Source organism: Tamandua tetradactyla, chromosome 26 (assembly GCF_023851605.1).
Source record: "Tamandua tetradactyla isolate mTamTet1 chromosome 26, mTamTet1.pri, whole genome shotgun sequence".
NCBI lineage: Eukaryota > Metazoa > Chordata > Mammalia > Pilosa > Myrmecophagidae > Tamandua > Tamandua tetradactyla.
Window position 1 is genome coordinate 32,669,015 of NC_135352.1, and position 15,845 is coordinate 32,684,859.

Below are 15,845 nucleotides of genomic sequence, written 5' to 3' on the forward strand. Positions count from 1 at the left end.
AAGTGAGTTGATTCTCTACAAGTGGGTGAAATGGTAGAAGTTGAAAAATCTCCTATTTTTGAACACTCATGGTTACTGCCAAGTTCCGATTATTTACATATGTATCTAATTTTGAATTTTCCAACTGGTTTGGGACCATCATATTATTTTTTCCTAATGAAAGAAAAAATGCAGTTCTCTTTCCATTCAGACATAAAAATTCTGAAGTAAGCCACCATTTTCTCTAATCAGCTATGGTACCTTTCTGGAAAGTTACCTTTGTCCTGCTTTAAATTGTTCATGCTCATGGAACCAGCTTTGAAAGCATAGAATTTAGAACTAAATGGAAGAAAATCAGATTTCCATTTACCTAGTTTTCTTGGAAGCATTCTCAGGAGACATAAAAGCAGCATAAATGTGAGAAAAAAAAAAAAGATAAAAATCTTTCTGTATAATCTGTTGTTTAGATATTTGACTAATAGTGTTTTGAATGTTTTTGACTTAAAAAACTGATGACATGGAGTAAAATAGATTAAAAAAGTATCTTTCCCCTGGCAAAGAAATTGTTTCAGGGAATTAATTTTAAGTTATATTAACAAAAAATTAGAAAAGCACCTCTAACAAACTCAGGATGAATTTGCTTACTTTTCAACATTCTTTCATGGTTTTGCATGAAACAAGGAAAGTATATCTGATTTTCATTTGTCTAATGCTCAGACCTTCCCAAACAGGATTTAGCACAGTAGCAATAATAAGCTAATGATATATATTTTTATTACTATTTGCCAGGCACTGACACATTATGCACATTGACCAATTTTTTTTTCCCTCGTAACAGTCCTTGTTATGTAGATGCATTAACTGAAGAACAGAGAAATTAAGTAACTTGCCCTAGTCACAGATCATAAGTTTGGAGTCAAGATTTGATCCTCTAATTTAAGAACCTGTGCTCTTTACCACCACATCTTATTGCCGTACTCAGTAAGTATTGTTGTAAGCATGAATACATTGATACCATTTTTCTGAAAATTTTAATTTAAATTTGTTTTCTTTGTATAATTTAAAAAAAGAAAACAGTTAATTCGTTAGCAGAATATAATTAGAACTCACCAAGAAGAAAAAAGACAAAAATGGAATTCTAAAGGCTGTGTAACTAGTGGTTAAGTACATGAATTGAGGGCCCAAAAATAATGCTTTATTTCTAGTTCCATCAATCAGACAAGTTTATAAAACAACTTTACACACAAATTTCATTTAAAATGTCCCCAAATTTTCTCTTATTTCCTTTATATTGGTCAGTAAATAGATTGTAACCAGTCGTCTTAAACAGATGGGTGTTTCTAGTTGATTATAACTGAACAGGATTATTTATTCCTGTACCCATTTAAGTTTAGCAGTTTTGAATTAATTGCATTTTCTACAAAAAAAAAAGTCATCTTTTGTTCACTAGACAGCTCCACTTGATTCCTCACTGGAAGTCTTTTTTCAAAATTTCCACTGCTGAATTAATCATCTGCTCACCAACTCATCCCTCCTTCTCTATGCCAGTCCTTCAGAACGATGCCACCTTCAAAGAATTCGGCCCCCCAAGAAACCAGAGAGTCTTCTGAGAGAAGTTTCTACCACTGCAATCTCCCAATCGAATTAGCTGCCAACTCTTAAACTCTACCTGTTAAATAACTCTAAATATGTCACCCCTCCTGTTCCCCACCACCTTGATCTTATACTGCAGGTCTCATCATTTTCCCTGCATTACTCAAACAGCCTCAGTCTTCAGCCTGGCTTTCCTCCAAAACGTCTCCAGACTGAGGCTGCCTAGCACCAGAGACGTTGTCTCCAAATTACAATCTGATCATGTCTCCCCGCTGTTTAAAATCTTCCGTGACTTTCCATTTTCACACGAGAGAATTAAAACTGTTTAACAGCACATACAATGGCAAATTCAATCTGCTTCAGCCTACCTTTCCTCTCCTTTCTCAGACTTTTAAACTTTTCACTAGCCATACTGTAGCTCTTGGAAAGCACAATATATATCCCCACACATCACTGTTTTTTTTTTTTGCATGCGTAGAATTTTATTATCCAACTTCTTCACCCAACTCCTACTTACCCCCCCCCTTTTTTCTTTATTAGATACGTTGTATATTTACAGAACAACCATGCACCAAATACAGGATTCTCACATACCACCCCATCATTAACGCCTTGTACTGGTGTGGAACACTTGTTAGAATTGGTGAAAGTGCTTTTTTTTTCTTTTTTCTTTTTTTGCATGGGCAGACACTGGGAATCGAACCCGGGTCTCTGGCACAGCAGGCAAGGACTCTGCCACTGAGCCACTGTCACCTGCCCTGAATGTGCATTTTTAAAATAATTATACTTTTAACTACAGTCCATGGACTGATGTCACCGATATGAAATTAGAGTAAACAAACTCATAGGGTCAGACCCTATCTACCTTTTGAAACACATCTCTTCTCAGAAGCATTTTTTCTTTCTTTTTTAAATAAAGAATGCTACATGAATTTGCGTGTCATCCTTGCGCAGGGGCCAGGCTAATCTTCTCTGTGGCATTCCAATTTTAGTATATGTGCCGAAGAGAGCACTCAGAAGCATTTTTTAACCCTTCTGTCCCATTCTCTTTTTTCTGCCTGTAGGCTGATGTCAGGTGTCACAGACCCCTACCTGGTGGCGCTTACTTTGATATAGGGCTTATCACTCCCTTTACTTTGTCTCCTCTGTTGGATGGGAGTTAGTAGAAAATTCATCTTTGTACCCCCAGTGCCTACCACAGTATCTGGCACAGAGTAGGTGCTCAATAATTATGTTTAATGACAGCCAGCATAGAGAAAATTAAATTCACACTGCTTTCCTTTTTGTTATGTTTCAAGAAAGAAAATTAAATGTTGATATTGTATAGCTAGTGCTATGTTTTTACTAGCTTAACTAATGAGTCTAAATTTGAATTCTTAAGCTGATGAGAACAATAATTATTTGATTAAGAAATCAACCAGTTAATGAGGTTGATATTGGATGAATTTAAAAATATTACTCTTAAACCGTAGATCAATTACACTCAGATGAAAAATAATAAAGGAGCATCTCATTTCTGAGTTCAAAGGATCTTACTGGAATTGCTGATTTTTAGTGCAATGTCCTTCCCTCCCTCGAAAGCATTCTCAAGGATACATTCATCAATTAATCTTGAAAGGCAAGAGTTCCGGCATCGTTTAAAATGTTTGAAACAGCGTTTAGCGATGGATTTTAAAATTTGGCTGCAATAGTCGTATGGTTCTGTGAAAATCTCAACTCCTCGGTCCCTTCCTGAAACAGAAATAGCACTGTCTGGATTTAAGTTACAGTTCTGTGACCTCCTACCTGTTCAATTTGGGGCCAAGCTACTTAACCTCGCTGAACCTCAGTTTGTTCAGCTGTTAAATAGGGCCAGCTGTGGCCTTTAACATCTTAGGATGTTGTGAGACTGATCCAGGAGAAGGCATGAGTAGAACTCAATTCATTGCCAGCAGCCCAAAAGCTCCTTAAAGGGTTCTGTTTGCTTTTATCAGTATCAGCATCATTTTATTATAACTTTAATATTCTATTCAAAATTTATATTCCTTCAGAAAATATCCCACTGAGTTCCACTTTATTTATAACCTGCATGTGACTGGCAGCCCCTCTGAGCTACAGCATCATCAGCCATGTCTTAAGAGACATGGGAGTATTTTAGAGCATCTGGCTCTTTAAAACCAGCTGGGCTACATCATAAACCCTACCTCCTGTTGTCCAAATTTCCAAAGTCAGCATGATACTTATAGAGGATTCAAGGAGAAGACAATGCTGGCCCTGAATAAGCAATAACTTATGATTCTACCAGGTCACAAGTCGTTGTCTTGCTGAAGATAGTAAACTCTTGATTTAATGATAACTACTTTGCTTAAACTACCCTACCAAGACACCCAGAAATGAGTTCTGTATTTAATGCTGTTGTAGGAACACATGATTAGCAATGCCTGCATGATGAATGAGGTGACTTATCTGGAGAAGGACATGCAAATAGATTGGCTAGAGGCCAGAGTGGGATAATGATGAGGAGTACCTGCCAGGCGCGTTCCAACTAGGGTCAAATATGACCCTTGATTCCCAATAATTTGTAACAGAGTTAAAACAAGGCCTAAGACAACACTGGATAAAGGGAAGAGAGTTTGCTATTCCATAACTATTGGCACATCTCCTATGGTACATATCACATTTTTACTTCTATTAAATTATTTGTATAATTGTTTTATTACTTCTACTTGATTGTGAACTCCAAAAAAGCAGATTTTCTCCACAGTGTACACAAGGACCAACAAAGAGAATTTGGCAAAAGGGAGATTAATTAATTACCTTTTTAGAAAAAGTCCTCACTCTAATCTGTCTTTAAAATACAATGTTATATTCCGACATGTGCATTAGATATTAAACATTGAACAGAGTAGATATGAAAATCAGCCTGATAATCAAAATTGGTGGAACTGTTTGAATAATAAAAAAAAGATAATCACAATTTATATTTCATATTTAAGTAAGAGAAGGAAGAGTTTAAAAGTAACATCTGGGGCAATTGTCACCAGTGTTCAGCATTTAATCAGAGTAGGGGAATTCATCTCTTGAAAAGAATTTGGAGTTATAGCATCTCTAAGACACCACTCTAGATTTTTGGAGGGGACGGTATGAGGTGAAGATGAGAATAAAAGAGGCAAGATAGAAACTCACTTGCTGATTATTCACAGCAGGTTTAGGAGCATGTGTGAGAAACTATGTGTATCACATACCCTGTGTCTTTTTTTTTTTTTTTTTCTTTAATTGTAGCATCGATTGGCTGGGTGTCTCTAGAGAAGAAATGAAAGAAGAGTAAAATGTGTGAAAAAATGTAATGAGGTCTATAAAATCCCTGAAGACTAACTGGGCTTATAATCTAAATTAAATTAACAAGGCCTACACTCAATGAAGGATTCAATTAGGCAAGATCAAACCTTGTACTTTTTTTCAACAATTTAAGAAAGAGGGGCAAAAGTGTATTATGTCTGCAACACATGTAACTAAAATTAATTTATATTTCATGACAGGATTCCTAGGGACAGTAAAAATCTGACAACAGTAGATAATTAATCTGGAATTTCATAGACATTGTTTTTATGACTATACCTCAGTTCCTAATAGACATTTATCTGTATAGAAATATGGAACTAAATTATAAGTAATTTGTTCAGCTCAGGATAGGTAGATAAGGGAGCTGACCAATTGTTTTGCTTGGTTAATCACCTTTTTATGCTTCACTGCAAAGAATTAATGGAATTATATCCTTTTCAGAAGCATAAAATTGCCTTTCATTTTATTTCTTATTCACCATATAAGTGATAATCTCTAAAAATAGTAGGGGGCTTTTGCTCTGCTTAAAGGAACAAAGAATGCATATTCAGTCACAAGCGATTTTTAAAAAAATAAAATCCTCTATTCCAAATGTGATTTTAGTAAGCTATCCCAATTTGCAGTAATTTGTGAGGAAAGAAAATATTCCATCTCCTGCAAATAAAAAAAAAATAAGGAAGGTGGGCAGGAGGGAGGAAGGGAGGAAAGAAAGGAAGAAAAAGAAAAAAGAAACAAAAGGTAATATTTTAAAGTAGAGATTGATGATTGTTTAAGAAGAAAAGAAATAGTTTAAATTATCCAAAGAATAGGAAATTGTTAAAGATGGGGATTCATGTTATGTTTTTTATATATTAACTTTTAAAGTCAGGATCTCTGATTATTGTTTATTTAATTTAATTGAGCTAATTTACACAGCTACTTACATATTCAGTTAAAGCTCAAAGCAACTCAGAACTTTGATTACTGGCTTTCTACCTATAATAATTAAGAGCTCAATTCTTTCTACCTGTAATAATTAAGAGCTCAATTCTTTCTTCTGTACAAATCCCCAAATACAAAATTAAAAAGTAAAACAAAAAATGGACAATAAATGGAGACCAGTTTATGCTCTCTTCAAGCAGAAATTGAAAAACTGTTCACCAGGTATTGCTTAAAACTTTATGTACAAGTATAGGATTGGATTATATGGATTTTTATGTCTCTCCTGACATTGAGATTATTGAATTCTATGATTCTTTAGCCACTGAACAAAAACAATTTAAACGCTTTTATATAACATGGAATGGTATCTTTCAAACAATACGAATGATGATGTTACATTGCAACCTGGTTTTATGAAACAATATAAACCCCTTCCATGCGTGTAGTGTTATGACATTTTTCACTTCTTTATGGCAATTATAGTCTAATCCACTCTAAGTTATTCACGTTAAAAAATGAATAAATTATTTTATAACCCCATTAATGTTCTGTGAACTCAATGGTGTCTGAAGTCCATTTACAAAGGCAATATGTTCTCTATGTAAATGCAAAGATCTAGACAAGTCTAAATATAGGTCTCAGAAAATGAATTAAACTTTGATTCCAAATGCAACTTTCAGGTACTGTACAATGGGGCAACGTAAATGAGTTTAAAAAAAAAACATAAAAGCAATTTAAAGGAGTTTTGTTATTCTTTTTTGAATCTAATAAGCATTTATATAAGGCTTATTATATGTCAGGCACTGCCCTACGTACTTTCTGGATATCATTTCATTTAATTCCTCCACTGTTATGCGTTGATTTGTATCATCTACAAGGAAATGTTGAATTCCTAACCAGCACCTGTGAAGGTAACCTTATTTGAAAATATGGTCTTCGTAGTAGATACAAACTTAAGATGTGGTCAAATTGGATTAGAATGCACCCTAATCCAATGACCGGTACCCTTAAAAGAAGAGGAAATTTGGACAAAGGAATGCGAAAGACCCACAGGGAGGACAGGTGAAGAAGAAGTGAAGTACATGGTAGTGATGCATCTAGGAGTCAAGAAATGCCTCCAGGAGCCTCCGGAAGCAGGTAAAGGCAAAGGGAATATGCTTTCCTAGAGTTCTCAGAGGGAGCAGGGCACTGCCAATAGCTTGATTTCAGACATATAGCCTCCAGAACTGAGAGAATGCATTTATGTGGTTTTAAGCCACCCGGTTTGTGGTTTCTGTTGATGGTAGCCCAGAGAAACTACAATGTCTGCCCAATCTATGAAGTTTCCATTTCACAGGTGAGGAAACTGAGGTACAAAAGGTTTTTATCCAAAGAACTGTTTATCAATAGAGGCCAAGCACGTAAGTAGCAACAGGTGAATACTGAGGACTCAGTGGCAAAAGGACATCCAAACAAGGTAGGTCCAGGAAATCTAGACCCCGGTCGGGACAGAGTTAAATGGAGGAAAACATTAGTGGTGAATCACAGTATGAGTCAGGAATTTGTGGAGCCAGGCACATACAATGTTATTGGTACTGAGGGAAAGGGGTGTCAACAATGACGGCAATGTAGCCGTAAATGTCTTCTGCTGCTTTCAGGGTTTGGCCTGGGTGTCAGTAGATTGGGGTTTAACATGCTACTGTGTGACTTTGACAAGCTATTTACCTCTGATTCTTCACTTGCAAAGCAGCATTAGAATAACAACTTGTATGCTATTGAGGGGTTATAATGAGAAACTTTGGCAAAATGCCCAGAAAAGTATCTGGTACATAGGAAAACTATTATAGATGATATGCACTACGGTTATTAATTTTGTTTTCTTATTATTATGCATTTTTGTTGTTTGTGTTGTTTCCTCAAGCCTAGAGGAAGACTAGGGTCGAATTGTGAAATGGAACTAAAGCTACAGGGAAAAGTTCAGTGGCTTTAGTTTGAAAATAGAAGAATGGAAAAGAGATGATCTGCATGTATTTAGACCTTGCAGTGACTAACTTGAAGCTCAGTTGAGGAAATGTCTTTAAATTTTTATTTCACAACAATATTTGCTTCCATCTGTTTTCTGAGAATACTATAAAAAGTACTTGGCAAAGAAAGGTAAATATGTGATTACCACTCCCCAAAGAGAAAGAGGAAAAAAAAGGACTAAATTGTCTATTTAGCTAAACGTGTTGGTTTAATACTATGTAATGATATAAAGCCTGAGTATTTCTTTTCAGATTAATCAAATATTCCACAGTGCACATATTTCTAAAGAAATGTAAGGATTTGGCATTTATGCCTTGGAGGACGGTACAGTCCAGCAAATCATTTTGATTCCTTGCCTCTTATGACAATCCTCAAAGATGGGACCTGAAGATAGTGTACACTTTGATTAAAGCCATAAGGGTGAAAATAAAGTGAAAACAAGAAGATATATATTTGTTTAAATATTACTGCTTTTATTTCTTCACCAATGAACCAAATATTTGATTAGGAAATATGCCCATGTCTCATTCTAAGCAAAAATTAGTGGAAACAAATAACTAAGAAAAAAACAAGAGGCGATAACTTTGAAAACACAATTAAAATGTTCTGTGTTAGGCATGATATTAAAGGTAAATTATATTCTGGAACAATATTTTCAATAAATATACTAAATAGTTATTACATCCTTTATGTACAAATGCTAAGAGATAAAAAATTAAAAATCTAAATGCCCAAGATAAAAATTGGATAAAGGACATGAACAGATAATATGCAAATGAAGAAATTAAATGAATTAACAAGGTACCAATTTTCACCAAATTGGCATTAAAAAAATGTTGGAAAGAATCTGTGGTGCCCAAGTGAATGTAGGGAAACATACACACCCATACACATCCATACACTATGTGCTTTTCTGAAGTATAGTTAGCAATATATTTCAAAAACCTGTAAAATTCTGTAACAGTTAACAACAAAAGCCTTTGCTAGTTCATTCATTCCATTATTCAGTAATAATTAGACCCCTTTTCTATATTTTTTACAAAAGTTTGGAAACTAGTTTGTGGCTAAATTTTAAAAATTCATTAAATAAACAAATAGCACTTGTATATTATGGTTTCTATGGCTCACAAAAGTATACACTTTGATACATTCAAACAACTACACTATTCAGAAGTTAAATTCAGGTTTAACGTTGTTGAACACCTATGTCTTAAAAACACAAAAGGTTGTGCTTCTGCAATCACAGGGCTTGCTGCCCCTCCACCCTGGCACCAGAATAAATATGCAGAGAGAAGAACAGGCACACAGAGCAGTGAATAATAAATATTCCTTGTAGATCCCATAAATTTACATCATATGATTCCACTTATTTGAATTTTCTAGAAAAAGCAAAATCTATAAAAGACAGAAGCAGATTATCGACTGCCAGGGGCAGAAGGTAGGTGTGGGAATTAACTAAAATGGACACAACGGTGTTTTTTTTGAGTGGTAAGATACTCTAAACCGCAGTTGTGTTGATTACTGTATATATTGATTACAACTCACTGAACTGCAAACATAAAATGAATGCATTGTATGCTGTATCAATGCTATTTTAACAAAGCTATTTTTAAAAATGAACTTAATTTCTCTTTGCTATTTTATTGATATATTTACCTTATTTCTCTGATATTAGTCTCTGTTTTATAGTTATCAAGTGTTTGTTTTTATTGAATTGATCAAATTTTGGCTGGTTTAACAATGACACCTTAATCCACCCTACCCATGAATGACTGAAATCTGTAATATCTTCATATTTTTCCTGTAGATATCAATATCCTAGCAACACATACATCCTAATCATTGTACAAAACTATAATCATCTTATGATTTTGCTTCTTGCTGATCTACACATGAACACACCTTCCTCTCCCCCTGCCATGTTTGTATTGTATTGCAAAATCCAGATTATTATGGAGATAATATTAAACATCCCCATTCAGCAAGAGCAAAGTATGTTTGTCTATAGTCTTCCCTCATTCCCACTTTCTCCACATTTGTCGATGCATTCATCTTTCTCTCTGTTCTGACATCTCTCAGGTGGAGTTGGGGGAAAGGACCCACAGCTGATATTCACTCATCATCAGCTTTCTGCAGAAGGTCCCCCAAAATCAAATTCTTCAGGGACCACTCTTCATACTGAGCTATACATCTTCCCCTCACCACACACTTGGCAGCTAATATGTTATAATTTTCAAATTTATTTCTTATTTTATGTGTATGGCAACGTCTCAGAATGACTAAGTAGTAGTTCTTCAGTTCTAATTTTACATCCTATTTCTTTTTGTCACTTTTTACCACAGAGATCTCCTCTGCTCTAGGAAATGTTAATGGTGGCAATGATGTGTAAGGACAGAGATGATAGTGGTTACGTTTTTGTTTCAGGAAAGCTGTATATTTTCAACAAAGATATGGTGCAGAGATGAAATATACTTGAAAAACAAAACATGACTACCTTCAGAATTCTATCGTAGAAGAACCAAACAGTTAGAATAGAACTTTGACCCTATTCCAGCTCATCTAAACTTGAAACAACAAGACATTAACAGAAAAGCCTTGAGATTCTTGGCTGTCATCTTGTCTACTATGGGATGTCCCTGAGAAAAAGCGGATATACAGAGAGCTTACCAGTAAGGTATAAATTGGTACAAAAAAGTTTAGTGTCACACAAAGGACACTAAAATCTAAAGTCATTTATTCTCCATAAGATCTCCATTTCTGATTTGTCTTATGTACACAGGTAGATGCATAATATTCGTGTCAAAATAGAACATCTTCAGGGTGGTCCACAGTGGCTCAGCAGTCAGAGTTCTCGCCTGCCATGCCAGAGACCTGGAATTGATTCCCTGCGCCTGCCCATGCAAAAAACAAAACAAAACAAAACAAAAAAAACAGTATCTTCAAGAGGATAGTCTATTATTTATTTTGTTTTCAGTAGTTAAAGTCACTTATATGTGAGCGATGGGAGAAACTTGTTTGAAAAAGGGAAGTTATAAAACAGTATAACACATAGTTATAAATGGCTTAAATCACGACTAGATTGAGAGTAGGTTATTAGACCTCAAAATTCTAAGCATATGCCTGTGTCTTGTATTGTGTGTCCATGCCCGTCTTGTATTGGCAATGGCTTCTGCTGTAGGAGAAGGTTTGTGGTGGCAATCACCACCTCTGTTGTACCAAGGGGTGATAGAGCAAACTTTCCCTTTTATTTTAAACAAGTCGCAAACAAGTCACAATGCTGCTAAGGAATAGCCTATAGCTTAGGTGTACACGCACAGGCCACCATGCCTAGTAAGGCTCCTGATTTACTGTACTATTTTGTTCAAGTAGTCTCATATGAATTCTGTTACTGAGAAGGCTGCTTATATAGAAAGAAAGCAGACTATTTCTTTGTCCAGATAAAAGATCAGGAAATTTTATCTTTAGGAAGGTAGTGTAATGAACAGGGACTTAAGGAATGGCTTTATCAGAACCAAGCTTTCTTCTGAACACCAAAGGGATTTCCTTTTAAGGAAAATCTTTTTTTTTTAATGGAAATTTCTCCATTAGATATCGTTCTTTTTGTGCGTTCTTAGTAATTACATATATGTAAACATATAGACATAGATTTAGATACATACACACATACTTGAATTTTTAAAATTCAGAGAGCAAGTACATGCCAGAACCCTGTATTACTGTACTATAAGGAAAAACCACAACAAAATAAAAAGCAGTTAACTAACCAACCAGGAAATTACCAAAAATCTTCAGGAAGTCATTCTGTTCTAGACATACGGTGACCATTCTGTCCTGGTTGGTCTGGGGATTTTCCTGGTTTTATCACTATACGTTCCAGGAAATCCCTCAGTCTCAGGCAAACAGACAGTTGGTCACATTATGGTTTGATTCCAGTCTTTAACAGAGATTTATGAGCCATTTTGAAAATGATGATGCCATCTTCAGATGTGAGGGGTGAGAGTCTAGAGGGGCAAGCTTTCCCAAATAGCACATGGCAGATGGCTTGTTGAAGGGGAAATATCTAGCAAAATATTCAGGTAATGTCTCTGCAGGGAGACCTAACTGGTACATGAAAGATAGTAAGAGTATATGACTCTCGGCAAGAGATATATTAGTACTTGTAACTCTCAATATTTCCATGATCTATGCAAAAGTATAAAAATAAATTCCATACAGGTTGGTATAGTAAAGGTACAAAGTGTACATCCCACTTAAGGCAGCAGTCCAAGAAGGGAGTTTGTTGGTCTATAGTAATTGTACGTCACCTCATGCTCTAATGTGTTACACGCGATGTATGTCTTGATTCCCTTAATTTGATTTTTTTTCTAGTTCACACACTAACACATATCTGATGGATCACTACTGATCATATATCCCATCAAGCTGGTTAAAATAAGTCTACTTAATAAACAGCTTATCCGAATGAATTATAAGTCAGGGAAAAACGTACCACCTTCAAAACACCAAGAAGTATGATGCAATTCCAGACAATTAAATGAATTAAATAAGGGCTGGATAGACCTGACAGTATAAGTCTATATCAAATGGTAGAAAACATTTTTGTGTCAAAACTATAGAAATTCAATTGCTGCTCTGGATATTTTAGTAGCATTCATATGTTCAAATGCACAGATGTTTGGATTCAACATGTAGACAAAACACCCTAATATCTGCCTGGATTGATTAATTTTTTTCAACTTTCTTTCAGATGTCTAGTACCATGTGGGCAGTCTAAATATTTGGCAGTTTGTCTAATGGTATCTTCAAAAAATAGAGAGAGAGAAAGAAAACTTTCTGGAAGAGATTTTTCTTAAAAAAGTTAGTGTTTCCAGTTTTGAGAATCTTCAATTACCAAAAGCATTTGTTTCCCTTTCTGTTTGAAAGAAATGAGTAAGAGGCTAATGCAGAACAATAAGTTATGCCAGGCTATCTATAAATCGATGTGAACAAATTTTAATTTGATTTTGAAACAAATAATGGTCAAATTAGGATCATGGATTTTGAATATATTTTTTTTTTTGCTATTTAAAGGCAAACTGCAGACTGTACTTTTCAACCTGTGCTCAACACTGTAAGCTGTAACCTTCAAAGAAGTGAGTTCTAGGACCAAATTTCCAGTTACTCTTCCATAGAGGGTAAGCCCTTAGCCACACCCATTCCCTATAATGGTTAGAATTGGACATCAAGGCTAGAACTTCAGGAACCAGTATTTTGTGGGCACTTTAAAATACTCATTGAATTGGCCTCAAATTAAATAAAATCAAGTATAGAATATCATATTCTATGACGTATTGTTAACATTATGTTCTCATATTTCTCATGATAAAATATGGTTTTACTTCAAAATGGAGGAAACACATCCTAAAAGGTATGATATCTTAAGGCCTTGCTTATCAACTCAATTTCATTATAAATGACTATCTTTGTTATCTGGACAGAGTTTCTTTTTGCCATAAAACATGGAATTGCCATTAGTCTTTTATACAGGGACCGTAGGCTTTTAAATCAGACAATCGAATGGATCATGGAATTAGTAATTTTCTCTACTCCAGTATGGTGCTTTTCGATACCCCTTGTCTTTCTAACTTCATGTTCTTCTTGTAGTTTTTAGTTTTTAAAATTACTTCTTCCAGTGATGAGATATTACAAAAGCAGAATGCTCCACCCTTATTTCCTTAATGCACATTTTGGGGGAAAAATGTTTTCCTCCCCTAGTTTAATCCAACTTCCTTTCACCTTTTCTTCCACTGATTTATGATTGGTTCTCACAGCTCCCAGCTGCAAAGGCAAGGCTGCCTGCCTGGAAATGCACTCAGATCACACTAAGAGAAAGAGAATGAACATTTGGTGAAAAAAACCTCCAGATTCTAGACAATGCCCTGAGCCTTATGTCTTTAATTATCTTTGAAATAGTTATCACAAAATCTGTTTTACCAAGGAAGAAACAGAAGCTCTGAGATGAGATATTAGGAACTCATTCAAAGGCATATAGTAAGTGTCAGTTCTGATATTCCAACTGAGATCTCTCTGATTTCAAGGACTTGCTCTTTTCATTGCACTTTTCTGATCCCCACACTAGAAATCCAAGTAAAGGCTTTAGATTGCAAAAATCGCTTAAGCCCTTTAGACCAAGGCCAGGTATTCCTGGAATTCTTGCCCTACTTCAATGACGCCCTGGAAATACAGGGAAACTCTGGTTCCCATCTCCTGTCTCTTGTGAATAAGCCATGTGATCTTGAACAAGTCATTTCCCCTTTCTCGTACTTACCTACACATCTCTAATAGAAAATAACTTGAAAAGAACTCTTCAATCATGAAAAGTCTATGATTAAATATATGGTACAATATTTTATTCCTATTCTACCACCAATTAATTCCAAGGTAGTATGTTAACAAAAAACATGTTGGTTGAATTATTTAATGTTTCTGTTTTGAATGCAAAAGATTCTAGTAGCTGGTATTTATATATTTGTTTAAAGTACTGTTACATGACTCACAGATAAGTGGCAATTTAAGAATATGTGTGAATATGTGTTAAAGATGCAAGGCCTCCCAGACAATGAATCATTGAAATGAAATATCAAGAGAGCAATTACATATCCACAAATTGTTAGGGATAGACACACATAAAAACAGAATTCTGAAATCATAACCATCAGAGTGTAATTCACATAGTTCTTTAAAGGCACACCCATGATGTAACATAGCCATGCCAATTTATAGTTAAATAAGATGGAGGGCCTGAGCATATTAAATTCACAAATAAAATCCTATTTACATGTTAATGTGAATGAAATAAATTCAGTAATTGTCATTACCTCTATTTATCTCTTGGAAGCAAACCGAATATGCTACTGGCCATGGTGAATATATTAACGACACAAAGCCCACTCAGACTTATCCTCCACCCAAAAGATGCTTCTAATATTTCTTATTTACTCTACTTTTATTTTAGTAAATGTGAAAATTTATGTTTTCAGAGAAAAATACACATTTCTGAAATCAAATTTAATTGTTTGATGTCTCCTGGTATGAAATGCTTATAACAATTTATTAAAGGAAACAGAAGAGAAAGGGAAAAACATACACAAATGTAAGCTCTGGGGCTGGGTAGGGAGTCCTAATAATTCATTATATTATTATAAACAAACAGATCAATGGCTAGAACTCTGTGATGAAGATGTGGGATAAATCAAGGATGAACCAATTCTCTATAATTGAAGTTCTTAAAATCACAAACAAACTAAATTCAGGCTTAGGTGTAATCATTTTTCTTTATCTTATAATTTCACATTAGGTAAGAATTTTATCTTTAGAGACACAAGAACTGTTTAATTATAATGACATATAATAGAACTTTCATTTTATGGAATGAGAAAAATATTATGTGCATATGTACTACTACTGTACATAAAACATTAAAACATAATTTCCATATTATAATTCATTACCATGCATAAATTAAAAATTAATACCATATAGTACAATATTTGAGCAAGCATTTAACAGAATATTGACAATTCTAGCCATAGTGTTCAGCATTTAAGCTAATTCTAATTAGAAGATGGAAAATAAATGTCCTGGTCAAAACGAAACATCTTTTCCTTTAATGCATGGCCCATTTGAGAGCAAGTGAAAGTTTTTAATATATAACTAAGCCCCTTGGAGATGAGGTGGATGGCTGGAGAAAAGTCAAAATTTGAGAGCTAGATGTGTTCTGATCTTTCTTAAACATATATCCTTGATAGATTTAAAGAGGCATCTAGCTCTTAATTAGTTTAATTAGTCAGGCACAAATTAAGCTATGCAAATAGCATCCTATCAAGGTTTAGGATAGGCAGAGGTCTAAGATACTCTTCATTTCTTTTGTTATCTTTATATCTCCAGTGTCATCAAAATTATCATCATCTTCAGCAGCCCAGCAGCAGCAGTATTATATTTATGAAACTCTTAGATCACAATGTTAGGAACAAAGGTAAGTTCACCAG

General features: G+C 34.7%; 1 non-coding gene across 1 annotated transcript; it reads right to left on the reverse strand.

Annotated features, from left to right (window-relative positions):
- Positions 1–2,481: 2,481 nt before the first annotated feature.
- On the reverse strand, positions 2,482–2,585 carry LOC143670084 (U6 spliceosomal RNA). The gene has a single exon (XR_013169265.1). It is a non-coding gene; the product is annotated as a U6 spliceosomal RNA (small nuclear RNA).
- Positions 2,586–15,845: the final 13,260 nt, after the last annotated feature.